This window comes from Sapajus apella, unplaced genomic scaffold, assembly GCF_009761245.1.
Source record: "Sapajus apella isolate SASKATOON/1434 unplaced genomic scaffold, GSC_monkey_1.0 scaffold20, whole genome shotgun sequence".
Taxonomy (NCBI): Eukaryota; Metazoa; Chordata; class Mammalia; order Primates; family Cebidae; genus Sapajus; species Sapajus apella.
Window position 1 is genome coordinate 24,159,644 of NW_022436960.1, and position 5,254 is coordinate 24,164,897.

Here is a 5,254-nt window from a genome sequence, read left to right on the forward strand (position 1 = left end):
GGTGCACGTGGAGATGGTAGTGCTGCTGGAAGCTAGTCCGCACTGTCGTACGCCCAGCTGGGCAACATTTGCTCTGCCAGATGCGGAGCCGTCGTGGCTAGCGATTGTGGTCGTAAAGTCGAATGGTTATAAGTTGCATAGGTCGTAAGTCGATCAATACCAGTACACTTAAAAATGGCTAAAATGAGGCCAGGCGTGATGGCTCATGCCTATAATCCCAGCACTTTGAGAGGCCGAGGTGGGCAGATCGTTTGAGCTGACAAGTTCGAGACCAGCCTGGGCAACATGGTGAAAATCCATCTCTACAAAAAATACAAAAATTAGCTGGGTATGATGGTGCATGCCTGTGGTCCCAGCTACTTAGGAGGCTGAGGTTGGGAGGATGGCTTGAGCCCGGTAAGCAGGGGTTACAGTGAGCTGACATTACAAGACTGCATCACTGTACTCCAGTCAGGGCAAGACAGCCAGGACTTGTCTCAAAAATTAAACAGGCTAAAATGGTAAATGTTATGTTATACGTATTTTATCACAATAATAAAAGAGTGTTTAAACAAAGAGACTTCAGTTACAGTGAAAGGAAGATTTTTAGACTACTTTTTAACACCCAAAAATGCAATGGCTGCTTCATGAAGAGGTGAACATTCTTGTTACTGAGATTAGTGAAGTATATCGATCACAGAAGAGAGGACTCAGGAGGGAAGACCCAGAGATCATTACCTCAACATATTTTTGGGTGACCTTGGGCAAGTTACTTAACCTATCCTTGACCCCAATTCCTCAGACATAAATTAAGAATGAAAATAGCATGTATCATATGTAGTTATTGCAAAGATTAAATAAGCTAACCACTGCCAAGCATTTAGTATATCATATGGAGATGAGAGTACATATTCCTATAGAGTCTACATAGCAATTTAGGAATTTTGTCCAGGGGTATACATGCATCAGATATTCAGTTAAACTGAAAAACCTCAGAGGTCCTTTCCAACTTGAAAATATGAATGTAGCCAGGCATGGTGGCTCACGCCTGTAATCCCAGCACTTTGGGAGGCCGAGGCGGGTGGATCACGAGGTCAAGAGATCGAGACTATCCTGATCAACATGGTGAAACCCTGTCTACTAAAAATACAGAAAATTAGCTGGGCATGGTGGTGCGTGCCTGTAATCCCAGCTACTCAGGAGGCTGAGGCAGGAGAATTGCCTGAACCCAGGAGGCGGAGGTTGCGGTGAGCCGAGATCGTGCCATTGCACTCCAGCCTGGGTAACAAGAGCGAAACTTCGTCTCAAAAAAAAAAAAAAGAAAATATGAATGTGTAAACTCTGACAAAAGAGTCACCCCCCAGTAAGTACTTTATCATCTACATAGATAACAGAACTGTTATTCATCAATTCTTTTCTCTTTCTACCTCTGCTCTCAATACAGCCTTGACTTTGTGGATTTCCACAGAACGAGGCTCCATCTTATAGTGGCTGAAGATGCTAGGTTTCTCATAAAACTTTCATTACGGACTGAGCCATGGGACGAGGAGATCAGAGGCAACTAACTGGTTGGGGATGAGAGCCTGCTGAGCTATTGCGCGCTACTACGGGAATGATGACATGAGAAGTCAGCCACTATCTTCAGACCCAGGAAGGGTGCTCTCCAGGATGGGGAGAATTCAACTAAACAAACATCAGAACACTTATCTTTGCTTTACAACATTGCTGATGGGGATAAACAATGTGCCAGCCTTAGTTGGTGTCAGTATGTGGCCCCAGGCGACTGAATGAAAATAATATTCAAATACCAGTGAGCTACAGCAGGAGGTTTCAGACAAGGGGCCTGCAGAGAAGATTGAAATCTGAAATGCACAGGGCTTTCTTACCCTGCAGAAACAAAGAGGGGGAGCATGCTAATCCCACAGATTTCATAAGGCTTCTGATTTACTGGCCTCTTAGAAGGCCCTGTTGGAGTTTGTCATTTTGATGACAGTGTCTTGCTATAAAGGTTAAACATACTAAGAAGCATGAAATGATCTTCTCCAAGAAAGACTGCATCTACTTTGCAGAAAAATAGCTGGCCAATAGCCCACAGAAGGGGGTCTTTCAAGAGCCACTCATACCAAGGGATCCAGCCTCAAGTTCCAGATGCACTTGTCACTCCAATATCCTTTCTGTTGAGGTGGGTTTATATGTTGGGGTAAGATGGGATGAGTGATGAAAGAAAAAGAGAAATGTATGCATGTCTCTTCCCTCCATATTTCTTCTCTCTAAATCAGTTGCCAATGTTTCAAATAAAATTTATCAATTAGAACAAATTGCTGGAGATTTACCAAATGCCTTTGCTATAATGGCATGACCACTGCTTAGAAGATCATAAGACATAAAAGTATATCCTCACAAATATGCACAGATGCTGCTCATGTATATTTCTTTGAAAAATCCAACAAATAGGAAGCAAAATGAGGGACTAAGAACATTCTACTCTATTCTATTGGCCACTCATTTCCTACCTGGAGGCCTCAGTTTCTTCATCTAAAATTCGGGGTGGGTGGTTTTGGTTTTGCCAGACAGTATCTGAGCATCTGTTCTACTGGCAAGATAAATAATTGTACAACCCTTTATTCTCTGCCTGGTTTCTCTGGGTCAGTCAAGTTACAGGTTTTGAGTTTGAGACTTCTATTCATGATTACTACATATTTGCTGTTCTTCCTCTTAACAATCATCAGTGGGATTAAAACAGAACCCATGATAAAATAGAAAAACTTCTCAGAAGCCAGAGGGAAACTATACACATGTGCTCTATGCGCAGACACGTACATAATTCTCAGTATCGGGTATCATCACTATAAATCCCAAATAAGAGACTGGAATATGGAGAAGTTCAAAATATGATTTTTCTATCTCCAAGGAAAAAAAATCTTTCAGCTTAATTTCAAATATAATCAGTTTTATAAGACAGAGAGACAAACTACAACTCATTGTTTCTACCAAATATATGCCAAAGCTTGGTGAGATGACCACAGTCACAACAGATCTTCTTAACACAATTCTTTAAAACCTAGGATTACAAAAGAGTCACATTTTAATTCCAAATCCACCATCTAAAGTACGAAGAAAAGCCTGCTTTGGCATGTTTTCTTATGGCTCAACCTTCTCAACTTTAAACTCTAACCTGTATCACATGCCTTAAACACAGAAATAACACCAGGGTCATTTCCACCACACAAGAAAAAAACTGGAATAAAAACACCAGCCAGGTCGTTTTTTTCAATTCTTGTATTGCTAAATTCCAGATTCTGAAAGGGGAATATTGGCTTTATTATCTACGCGAGCAGATTATGCACTTTGACTCTATGATGGAGCCTCCCAATAAGACAGTTAAACACCCACTGCCAATGTTCTCAGTGGTAAATATTGAAACGGAGGCACAGAGAGAAGGTAAATACATATGTTCTGAGTGGAACCAACCCGGCTGTGGGTTTGACTCTCAGTTACGTCTGCTTAATGGTCACCGCAGTCTTCCCCACTCCTGAGAATCTTCCACTGATTCAAGATGGCTTAGAACAAGACGAAGAAAGGAAGAAGCAAAAGGCTTCCGTGGCCAAACCCTTGTTCTAATCCAGTTTCATTTGTTGTTTAGCTGTGTATAATTGATGACTAAGTCTTATTGATATTGCCTCTTTTATATTTATCAGATATGTTCCAAAACTCAACCTCCACTCTCCCTTCTTCAGAGAGGGCTCTTATCTCTCATTCCTGAATTAACGCCAATGCAAACTGGACAATCATATACTGACCTGCTGGTCTTCTGTCTTCTATATTCAATTTACCCTCTGCCACAGTGATCTGACCTGGTTATCCCATTGTTAAACGTGGGATGCCTGCTGTAAGGTAACACCTAAACTTGTTGGGAGAGCAGTGTTTTGTGGCTGGCCTTCTCACCCCTGCAGCCGCATCTTTGAAAACTTCCCCTCAAATCCCTCTTCCTCACTCTCCAAGCCCGACATGCCACCACATGGAAAACCTACTGTTTATTGAAGTCACCTTTATCCATCTGTTCCTTCTGCCTGGAATATTTTTTTCCCAGCCTAGTCTGCCTGGAAGATCCTTGCTTCTCCACCAAGCCTCAGCTCTAGCGGCATGGATCTGTGATGCCTTCCATGATATTTCTCCCTGCACTGATGTCTCAATTCCTCGGATGCCAGAATATAATGGCACATTGATGAGAACCACAATCAATGCCTCTGTATCCCAAGTGCACAACATAGTCCCTGGCACGTAGCACACAGTAGGTATTCAGAATGAATTAGGGGGGAGCCTTAATTTCTTCATGTAGAAAATGAGGATAATAATATGCAGCCTACAGAGTAGATGTGAGGGTTAAATGACTCAGTGTATGTTAAGAACCAATCTTAAAGAAGGCACTTTTTTTTAATAACTAGTGGGTCTTTTAACTTTCCTTTCCTCTTATTCCAAACTGTAGCGAAGAAGGATTCATCTCTCTGTGAAAAGAAACACGAAGCCAGAGATGCTAGAAAAGCCTGCAACGATCCCCTTGTGTTGTGTTTCAAAGCACTTGTTTCTCATGATTTAGCAGCATTTCAACTCACGGCATTATTATGGGCAGATGTCTGCTGGCAGTTAAGCTGCTTTTAGCACACACAGTCATAAAGATACAGAGTGGCAATGTAAATGGCCACCGAGTCCCTGCATTTGACAGCACTGCAGCCAGCAGCAGGTGTACCGTGGTTCATAAGCAGGTGTCACACACTGCACCAAAGTGCTGACCCTCACATTCTCAAGTTGAATGCAGGTGTCGGTGTCAATTTTTTTTGACTCTTTTTTTTTTAATATACTTGAAGTTCTGGGGTACATGTGCAGAAAGTGCAGGTTTGTCATATAGGTATACACGTGCCAAGGTGGTTTGTTGTATTCATTACCCCGTGATCTACATTAGGTATGTCTCCTAATGCTATCCCTCCCCTGACCCCCACTCCCTGCTATCCCTTCCCGGGCCTCCCACCCCCCAACAGGCCCCAGTATGTGATGTTCCCTTCCATGTGTCCATGTATTCTCATTGTTCAACACCCACTTATAAGTGAGAACATGCTGTGTTTGGTTTTCTGTTTTTGTATCAGTTTGCTAAGAATGATGGTTTCCAGCTTTATCCATGTCCTTGCAAAGGACATTAACTCATTCTTTTTTCTGGCTGCATAGTATTCCACGGTATATATGTGCCACATTTTCTTTATCCAGACTATCATTGATGGGC

General features: G+C 42.3%; 1 protein-coding gene and 1 long non-coding RNA gene across 40 annotated transcripts in view; one reads left to right on the plus strand and one right to left on the minus strand.

The window, feature by feature from the left end:
• The window catches only part of NRXN3 (neurexin 3), a 1,699,208-nt gene that overhangs the window by 1,132,794 nt on the left and 561,160 nt on the right, over positions 1-5,254 (minus strand). The gene's annotated exons all lie outside the window — the stretch shown is intronic.
• LOC116557660 overlaps positions 1,136-5,254 on the plus strand; it is a 14,282-nt gene continuing 10,163 nt past the window's right edge. Inside the window, exon 1 of the long non-coding RNA XR_004271637.1 lies at positions 1,136-1,220. This is a non-coding gene — a long non-coding RNA (uncharacterized LOC116557660). The remainder of the gene's footprint in view (positions 1,221-5,254) is intronic.